We start from the raw sequence: 10,025 nt of genomic DNA, 5'->3' as shown, positions 1-10,025 counted from the left end.
AATATTCTACCTTCGGCTATGTAAAAATGTGAATGAATATAAATTTACAATAAACATTTGCGTGAAATAAAATAAAGTTGATTTATTTCAAGTTCACATTTTGTTAAAATGCCGTATCGAATTGCATCACTTCGACCAAGTGAAGCTTTGCATGCTCATTCTACAAATGAATGTTCTTGAAAAACATTTGAATAATATTTAAATAAAGAAATACGATATAAATAAATTCAAATAAAAATATGCAAAATAAAATATTTACAACATATAAGTTTAAGCATATTTACTTACATATGATACAAATGAATACATGGCATAAAATATGTACATATATAAGGGATTAAAAAAACAATAAAATATTTAAAGGATAAAAATATAATTACTAAAACTTAAGGACCAAAATAGTAAAAATAGAAACTTAAAGGACTAAAACACCAAAAATAGAAACTTAAAGGAATAAAATAGCACAAACATAAATTTAAAGGAATAAAATTGCAAAAATAAAAACTTAAAGGGCTAAAAAAATAAAAACTAAAATTTAAAGGATTAAACTGGTTAAACAGAAACTTAAAGGGCCAAAACACTAAACACATAAACTTAAAGGACTAAAATGGCACTAACAAAAAATTAAAGGAATAAAATTGCAAAAATATAAACTAAAAGGGCTAAAATAATAAAAACCGGAATTTAAAGGATTAAAAATAGAAATTTAAGGAGCAAAATAGTAAAAAAAAATAAAAACTTAACGGTCTAAATAGCAAATACAAACATTTAAAGGGCTAAAATGACAAAAACAGGCATTTAAAAGATTAAAATAACAAAAAATAGAAACTTAAGGGACTAAAATGGTATTAATATAAACTAAAAGGGCTAAACATTAATTACAAAATAAACCAAAGCCCAAATAACAAATGTTAAATAATACAAGAACTAGAAATGTAAATAACCCATAAATAATAAACAATACTAAAATAAAATAAACCAGAAACCTAATCAAACAGTAATTAAACCAACTGCCAAACTGTGATTAAAATAAAATATTTACAAATTTAGTGTCCAGATTCAAACATCCACAAAAATCCGCAACACACTAAATAAATGACTAAATTGAAATAATTATAAACATTGTGACCAAAGTCAAATATTAGCATAAATAATATAACATACATAAAAGGACTAAAATGTAAAATATGAAACATGAGTGCTCAAAATAAAAGAAAATAAAAAATCATTAAATGGCTTTACACTTAGATTACAAAGTACGGGGGACCTAAATGGCTATTATCCCCTAATGTGAAAACACGGAGAAGTAGGGTTGCAAAACGGCAGCGTTTTGATCCCAATACTTAAGCCCTAAAATGGGCTTCTCCCCTCGATTTCCCCTCATTTCTTCCTCCTTCGAAAATAGAGAGAGAGAGTCACAGACTCTCTCAAATTCCCCTCGCCATAGAAAAGAGGTCGTCGCTCATCAACTCTGATCCATGGCGGAGCATGGCAGACAGAGGAAACCAAAAGCCCTCAAAACTTCCCCTTTCTCACCCAAAACCCAAAACATGACTCATCTTACCATAAAACATACCCTAGCCTCCTAGATCTAGGAATTACCTTTCGGCAGATTTGGAAAACGTCGACCTCTCGGCTTCCCGGCAAACTCCGAACCAAGGTAAGACTCTTTCCCTCTCTATTTTCTTTTTGTGGTTCAAATCCCTCTGGGTGTTTGAGTTCTCTCTTTTTTCGAGTTGTTTTTTTCTTTGATTTTTTTTTGTTTTTCGAACTCCTTCTCCCTTTTTTTTTCTTTTTCGAAACTGGTCCCCAATCCCTTCTTCTCCTCTGCCTTTTTTTTTATGTTTTCCCCTGTGATTGGTGATGGTTGTTAATGATATGATGCCTCTATCCTAACCCGATTTTATTGGGATTTCTCTTATTTGCCTTTGGATAGTATTTGTCCTTGGTTGATATTCTTAATTATTTTTTTCTGTTTTTTTCCACTGTTGATTGATGGGTGTAGTCTTTGTCACTGTGCATGCAGGCGACCAAAGTCAGAGGCTGTCGGAAAGGGGAGGCTAGGCTTGAGTGGCAACTGGAGCTGAAACGTTGGCAGTGCCTGACTTTGGTTTAGAATTAGGGTTTTGAAACCCTAGTTGAATCGGGTCGATTCTCTTGTTGGACCGGTTCGGGTCGGCTTCGGGTCTGAAGCATGGTGGGTTGCTGAACTGGGTCGGGCATGATTGGAAACGGGTTGGGTCTGTTGAGTGTTGGATCATGTCTGTGTTGTTGGGCTTGAGTGATTGGGCTCTAGATTGACTTGCAAAAATTTGTAATGTAATTGTTAACATAATAATAATAATAATAATAGATAAAATAAAAAATAAAAAAAGACTTGGACAAAAACGGCTATTTTCCCGGTATATCACCGGTGATCGGTATTATTATCGATCTAACACCGGTCAGACTATATTTCCCGATCTAACACCCTTAGCAGGAAAGCGCGCCCCCTGCACCGCACTATATGCTGATTTGGCGCCACGTGGGTATAGCGCGCCCCTTGCCCCGCGATATACGGTGATATGGTGCCACGTGGGTATAGCACGCCCCCTGTTCCGCGCTATACGCCACGTAGGGGTATAGCGCGGATCAAGGGCCGCCCTATACGTCGTACCAAAATTATATTTAATGCGGTCCCTGATCCGCGCTATATATTTTATCTGAATAATTACATATAGCGCGGTGCAGGTACCGCGCCTTATATGCTTATAAATACACTCCTCCGGCTCACATCTCCTCGCATCTCTCCTCTCCTATAAATTAATACAACAATTCTGTCAACGAGTAATAATTCTCGCAATCTTCTCAAATTTGATTTAGAAGTTCGTGCGATTTTTCGTTATAAGGTAATTTTGTTATAATTTTTAATTATACTTATTGTTTATTGTCATTATTTGAAAAAATATTATACTAATTATTTTCAATTAATTTTTATGTTTGTAAAATTGAAAAGCGGGAGCATACGTCGAAATAGTTTTGCGGTGCAGGTAATAATATAAAATTATATTATTTAAATTATTTACGTTGATGTGTGAAAAATTTATTGTGTTATATTTTCGTTCATATATAATTTATTTAATCAGGTTTGTTTAAGTTATTTTTTTGCAGATATAATATTACTGCACTTTTAAACTCAAAGAATGGCGCGACTTTCAGCTATTGTTTATTATCTTGGTGAAATTCGAGAAGATGAAATCGGCGTTGTTTTCGTATCAAATGAGCGTGTTAAAATATCATTCAAGAGAAACATAACTCTTGAGGAGCTAATAACGAAGATTTCGAGGAAGATTCATGTTGGAAGTAACAGAAGAATATCGTCGTTGCAGTACATATTTCCAACATCATTGTTGCCATTAACTTATACAGTGTTCGAACTTTCGAACAATGATGATGTTCAAATGATGGTTGAAGCTCAAAGTAATTATTCAGACGCCACTATTGAGATGTATGCATATTTTGTTCAAGTGCGTGCTGTTCGGGGTCAATCTTTAAGCTCACACTATGGGTTGGCTGAACAAGTTGATAAACTTGACAGCCCGACTACAATAATGTGTAATGATTTTAATGCCATAATGGGGAGATATTCATCCGTAACTCCTTACGATATGTACCGACGTGGGTCCACGAACAATCCCTATGGCAACACCGCATCCAGTTCAAGGGGAAGGCATTCATCTGCAAATTTCTTTGACCATATGGAGATGCCATCGACTCAACCATCTGTGCAGTTTCTATTTGACACGATGGCTTCAAGCTCTAGGGGGAGGCATTCGACTGTGAGCTTTTTCGATCTCAATGTCGATATGCCTTCCAGTTCAAGGGGAAGGCGTGCAAGTAGTAGGTTCTTCGACCTAAATGTGGAGAGCATGGAGGAACCATCATCTCCACCAGAAGAACCGCTTCGTGAGCCTGGTGCGGATGGTGCTGAGACTAAACAATTCATTCACCCAAAATCACCGCAATTCAACTCTGATGATGATGAAGTTTTAGGAAATATGGCACAAACTGACCCTCTTGTACACATGTATGAAGCTGATTATGGTGCAATGTACGGGCCATAATTTGCGGATATGCCTCATCTCGGTGACTATGGATATTACTCATCAATAAATAATGGTGATTTATCTTTAGGCATGGAGTTTTCAAGCAAAGAAAAAGCGATGATGGCTATCAAAAATTACAATATCCGTAATTCTGTTCAGTCCAGAGTCAACTGATCGACGACCGAAAAATATGTATGCTACTGTGCCCGACGCGAAAACGGATGCAATTAGATGGTTCGCGTATCAAAAATGAAGAGGAAAAACAACATATGGGAACTAACAGTATACAACGGTCCTCACACATGTTGTGCTGGAGGGGTCAACCAAGATCATCCAAACTTAGACTCTGAAGTGATATGCCAAGCCATCATGCCCATGGTAAAAGCAAGCTCTCATATAGCTGTTACAGTGTTGATTTCAGCTATACAATCGCAGTATGGGTACACCGTCTCGTATAAAAAAGCTTGGTTGGCAAAACAAAATGCCATTGTCAAACTTCATGGCGAATGGGATGCATCTTACAACGAACTTCCAGGTTGGTTTAGGTTAGTGCGGACGTTGAATCCTGGGACAATTGTGGACTTCGAAACCTCCGATGCATACCATAATGATCGAGTTCTTCGCGATCGATGCCAATTCTACCTGGTTTTTTGGAGTTACCCACAGTGCATTAATGCTGCCAAATACTGCAAGCCTGTGATCCGGATCGACGGGACTTTCTTGTATGGAAAATACAAGCAAGTTTTATTATTGGCAGTTGTCCAAGATGGAAATCGCAACATTCTTCCAGTTGCTTTTGCTCTTGTCGAAGGAGAAGATACAGATTCTTGGGCTTTTTTTCTCTGAAATTTACGTGCACATGTTATCACGAGGGAAAAAATTTGTGTCATTTCAGATCGCGGAGCTGGGATCAAAGCAGCAATGGAGTCTTTGGGTCCAATGTGGCAACCACCCTTTGTCCAACATAGGTATTGTCTCCGACACATTGTTGCGAACAATCATGGAAGGTACAAGAAGAATAATGAGCGTCAATTAATTGTGCGCATGGGTAAGTGAAAGCAAGTTAGTAAGATATACATGTTTTGATCATTTTAATTTTGCAAAGAAAGCAAGTTAGTAAGTTATACATTTTTTGATCAGGTTACGAACTACTTCCTCGAACGTTTGAATCAATGCTTCAAGATTTGCGGGCGAAGAACGAGGAAGGATACGATTACATCAGCCTCATCGATAAAGAAATGTGGACGAACGCATATGATGGTGGATATCGATATGGAAACATGAAGAACAACTTCGCTGAGGCAATCAATTCAACCTTAAAGGGTACACGTCATTTACCTGTAGCGGCTTTGGTAAAAACTACATATTTTCGTTTGGGGGCGCTTTTTGCGAAGCTCGGGGGACAAGCTCAAACCTGGATGCAAGGCAGTCATGTCTATCACCCTAGATTAGTTGCAGATCTACAGAAAAAAATTACTGCATCAAATGGAATGTCTGTAACAAGCTTCTCTAGAAGGCATGAAATGTTTCGTGTCACAGAGTTGCCCCGACCTCTTCAAGGGATTGAAGCTGTGTCGTTAAGAGTAAATCTAAGGGACAGAGCGTGCGACTGCGGGTTTTTTCAAGCTCTGAAGTATCCATGCTCTCATGTGATAGCAGCTTGCTCGCATATACGTCAAGACTATAACCATTTTGTGGATCCCGTATACCTACTATCTGATGTTTTTAAGGTATACGAATTTGAGTTTCCCCCCATAGGTAATGACAAAGACCCTGATGAGGTTCATGATTGGCTTCCGATTGTACCAAATCCAAGTTTATTGAGGGAGTGTGGTCGTCCAAAATCCAATCGAATTCATTGCGATATGGATATTCGAGAAAGATCTAGACAAGACAGAAGATGTGGCCATTGTAGAAACCCATGACACACTAGAAAAACATGTCCACTTCTGTTATCATCAAGTAACAATTGATGAGGAAATGATGTATTTGTTTATCAAATAATAATTCTTGTATTTTAATTTGCATTTACTTCAAGTTAATGTCATTCGATAATCGCTGATGAAGATTAAAAAAACGAACACAATTATTAAATTTTATCAAACTAATAACAATTTGATATTTAAATACAACAAACTTACAATAAGAATTAAATGGTAAATGATAACCAAATTACAATAACTGATATTAAATGGTAATAAACAAAATTAACTAAAATATATTAAAAAAAAGTCCAACAAATTTAACAAAATAAAGTAAGTATTAAATGAGAAATAATAAAAATTTACAATTAAACAAAATAAAGTAAATACAAATATAATAAAAAAATCTATCGATGCCTGCATCGCGAATGTGTTCCGCATGGCGGTGGCTATCGGTCTTGAGGAGGATTTCTTCGTATCACAGGTTCTGACTCCTCGCTGTCAGCATCATAGTCATCGTCGTCGTCATTGTCGTCATCATCATCGTCGTCATCCTGAGCAGGTACATCAGGTTGATGAGGAGCTGATGACGATGAAGCACCTCCATAGAATAAGGACCCTAGAGGTGTATGACTGACTATCCCACCAGCATGCGAAAACTGGGAAACCCCAGACATCGTTGAGTGTGAAAACTGTACAGGAGGTGTCTGTGTTGCGGCCATGGGTGATGAGGATGACCCCGCCAAATATCCAGCATATGAACCCCAAGTCGGATCTGCAAACATAGATCTATAATAGCCTCCAGGAGGGGTTATCTGTGACGGTGGCGGTGGCGGGGTCATAAAACCAGGTGAAGGCAGCGGCGGCAGCATCTGGTAATGGAAAGGCGATGGAGGCATCATATATGGTTGTGGCATCATATATGGCTACGATGGCTGCTGGGAAGGTCCTGTTGGTGCAGCTGAGGATGAATCGGAAGCACCTGCTCTCCGTTCATGAGTCGGGGGACGATGGTGCTGTGTCGGTGAACGTCTCTGTCAACGTCGTGGAAAGGTCTTCCCTCGTGCATCATCGAGAAGTAGAAATGGTTTCCCGTTACTGTTGAACCACTCATAATAATCCTCAGCATACATCAAGAAGTCAGTAAAAATGGGCTCTCTACGTGGAAGGCACCGATGTCGATCCTCCCACAACACGACCCACTCATGATGCCTCACCAGCCAATCTGTATCTGTCTTGCCGCGTCTATCTAAGCTATGCAACTCGTCCATATTGCGAGGTGCTTCCGGAATTGGTTGAAAACAACCAAACTGTCGGAGCACGCGATCAGTGGAGTGCCACTCGACGGTCGCATAACAGATCAGAGGGACCATCGCCATCCAAACATCTGATAGACCCCTCAACTCAGGTGGGATCACCGCCCTCACATCATCAGTAGAATATGGCACCCATTCAAACTAAAACAAATAATATATAATTTTTATCAAAATAATAATCTAATTATATAACTATAATCTAAAATCGATTTTTAAACATTAAAATTCATACCTGTGTGTCAGCTTTCTGATCGATTAGCACCCTAATTTTTTCTAAATCATCAGGTAGCTCCTGATGATTTTTCCTATCAATAGACCCCCTATTCAAGGAAAAAAATTTGTTATACGATGTATAAAATTATTAATATACAAAATTAGTTTTATAATTACCTCAGAAGTATTGGAAATACGAATGGGTTCTTTACAACGGGACATAAAAAGGGCAATCGATACCATGCCCAAGACTGCAGCAGTAGGAGACATCCTTCGATAGCATTACGCTTGTAGTCAGTGGCTCCACACATCTCCCTATACAGCAAAGCCAAAACTGCCGAGCCCCAACTGAATGATTCGGCGAGACGAAAGTCGCTAAGATGTCGCAACCACATGCAGTGAACTAGGTTGTGCGATTTGTCCGGCATCAACAACCCTCCTATCAGCTACAGTATGCATGCCCGTGGATACATCTTAACCTCATCCTCAGAGGCGTCTGTGCTCAACTCCCGAAAATTGGCATCTAACCAATTTAACGGTATCCTACCTCCGATAAAATTTTCCGGGACACGTCCTAGACTACCCCGACACAAAGTAGTCCAAGAACCGGAAGCTATCCCCGATATCACATCTCCATCCACCGGAAGCCCCAGGTGCATAGAAACATCCTCAAGCGTGATCGTACACTCTCCGCACGGAAGATGGGATGTGTGGGTCTCCGGCCTCCACCGCTCTATTAAGGCAGAAATCAGGTCTGGCTCTATCTTACAGTGACCCTGATATCTACCTATGTAACCGAATCCAGCCTCTACTAAATACGACAAGACAAGGCTGGGTATCACTAACTTAAGATTCCTAATAAAATGATCTAATACACGTTCCTTCTCCTAAAAATAAATAATTACAGAAATTAATTTTTAATCTAATAATCATGCATTAAATGAATCAACTAATTATTACTAATAATTTAAATTAAATTAAAACGTTAAAATGTTACTGTATCAGTAAAGTGTCGAGATATTTAATTCTTAATCTAATAATCATGCATTAAATAAATCAACTAAATATTACTAATAATTTAAATTAAATTAAAACGTTAAAATGTTACCGTATCAGCAAAGTGTAGATATATGATTTCCATCCGAGCGAAGTAGACTGCCTTCCATTATATATCTGTAAAAGAATTATATTAGTAAAATATTAAATAAAATAAAAACATAATAGTAAAAATATTATAAAACATACCTTAAAAAGAGAGTATTTGAGAGAAATTTAGAGAATTTGAGAGAATTTGGTGTGATAAAAGTGATTGAGGATGGGGGTATTTATAGGGAGGATGGGGACGTGAAGGGTTGGTAATTAGGGGTATAGCGCACCCCCTGCACCGCGCTATACCCCACGTGTCAGATATCCAGGTATAGCGCGGATCAGGGGGCACACTATACCCACGTGGCGTCAGATCACCGTATATCGCGGGGCAGGGGGCGCGCTATACCCACGTGGCGCCAAATCAGCATATAGCGCGGTGCAGGGGGCGCGTTTTCCTGCTAAGGGTGTAAGATCGGAAAATATAGTCTGACCGATGTTAAATCGGGAAATATAGTCTGACCGGTGTTAGATCGATAATAATACCAATCACCGGTGATATACCGAGAAAATAACCGACAAAAACGGATGTATACAGAGATTGAGAAGATCATGCGATGTTTTATTTGAGGTGGTACGAAAGGCAAACGTGGTGTTCATTTAGTCAACTGGCAAACTGTATGTTGCCCAATTAAAAAAGGGGGTTTTGCGATTTCGGAATCTTGCTCAGTAAAATTATGTGTTTCTTATAAAGCCTGCGTTTAATATTTTAGCCAAAAGAGATCAGTGTTGGGTATCGGTGTACTGACTTGATTCCTGTCGAGATTCAACGCACTAATTGTTCCAAACTTTGGCAAGGGTTATCGTGTGTTTGGACAGATGTTCAATAACATATCAGTTGATGTGTAGGTAATAGTTGGTTTGATGCATGGCTTGAGGATTGTGGCCCTTTAATAAACCATGTAACGTCAGCTGGCGCGTCTGGTTTACATCGTTTGACGGTAGCAGACATGGTTGATGGGGAGGGGAACTAGAAATAGAATCTTATCGAACCGTTTCTCTCTCACACAATTTTGTTAAAATTAGCTTCCAAAAGGAGATCATTGTTGTAGTTCAATGAGGACGAGGTAAGTTGGTGTCTTCATGTGGATCGATGTTTCTCTATTTGATCTGCCTATGAGAGTCCGGGACGCCATTTGGACTACGATCAGCAAGTCTTGAGGTCTTCAAAAAGTAAAGATATATGTTCTTGTGGTGGATCGGCTGTGATCGGGTGATGACGAATGTAGAGCGTGTTAGACATTTTTCATCAGACAAAGTTGTTCTTTATGCAACGCTCAAGTGGAAGATCTAAATCATGTAGTGCGGTTATGCTTATTGACCGTCTCGGTCTCGTCTACGGT

Source organism: Hibiscus syriacus, unplaced genomic scaffold (assembly GCF_006381635.1).
Source record: "Hibiscus syriacus cultivar Baekdansim isolate YM2019G1 unplaced genomic scaffold, ASM638163v2 tig00110299_pilon, whole genome shotgun sequence".
NCBI classification, from domain to species: Eukaryota; Viridiplantae; Streptophyta; class Magnoliopsida; order Malvales; family Malvaceae; genus Hibiscus; species Hibiscus syriacus.
This window is presented reverse-complemented; position numbering follows the sequence as displayed.